The sequence below is a fragment of the Marmota marmota genome, unplaced genomic scaffold (genome assembly GCF_001458135.2).
Source record: "Marmota marmota marmota unplaced genomic scaffold, marMar, whole genome shotgun sequence".
NCBI lineage: Eukaryota > Metazoa > Chordata > Mammalia > Rodentia > Sciuridae > Marmota > Marmota marmota.
Window position 1 is genome coordinate 11,110,474 of NW_026000283.1, and position 926 is coordinate 11,111,399.

Consider the following 926-nt stretch of genomic DNA (forward strand, 5'->3'; position numbering starts at 1 on the left):
ACCTCCTTCCTCCGCGTGGCCGGGCCTTGGGTGCTCCTTCCCCTGCCTCGAAGTTACCAATTCTCCACACTGGGAGCCGCCCAGTACTGGGGACGATGTCCCCCACCCCTCTTCGAACGAGGGAATCTTGCCCCCATGTATTTTACCTGCAACCCGCTGCTAACGGTGTGCTCCGGCGTCCACAGCTATGGATTCCGCCTTCCAATCTCCGCAGCCCTGTAAAGGAAAAAGACGAGCACCTCTTCCGCAGCTAAGCGGCCCAGAGATGCCCGATGGAACTGCCTCGCACGGCCACCCAACGAGGGGAAGCCGAGACGCGGCAGCGCAGTTCCCGAGGCAGCTGCGGCTGCTTTTATCCTCTGCGGGCTGAGACAAAAGAGCGTGAGGAGCGAGCCGACGCAGCCAATCAGTGGAGCGCGGGGGCGGGTGCCGGCGCGGAGTCGGCCGGGAGAACCTGTGTCCCAGGGGCAGGTCCGTAGGGCGTCACGTGCAGCTCCGCAGGTCTCAGAGACCGGTTTGCGTTTTACCCGTGAGTTGGCTTCTTTCTCCCTCCGCTCTTTCTTTCCTCACCCCTGGCTCAATTCCACGTCTTCAGGGCAGGTGTATTATAAACCTGAGGCAGGACCAAAATCAAAACAATAGAGGCTCGTCACTTTGTGTTAGGGGAATGGGAGGAAGCATTAGTGCTTCCTTTGTGGAAAACAGTTTCCTTTGTGAAGGAGGTGGCAGTATGTCCACTTAATGGAAGATTTGGAGCACCATAGCTCCCTAACCAACACTCAAGAATAGGTTCAAAGTGGACTGCATGAGAATCATTTTTTTAAATATTTTAGTTGTTGATAGATCTTTTTTAATTTATTTATCGTGGTGCTGAGAATCGAACCCAGTGCCTCACACATGCCAGACAAGTGTGTCTACCACTGAGC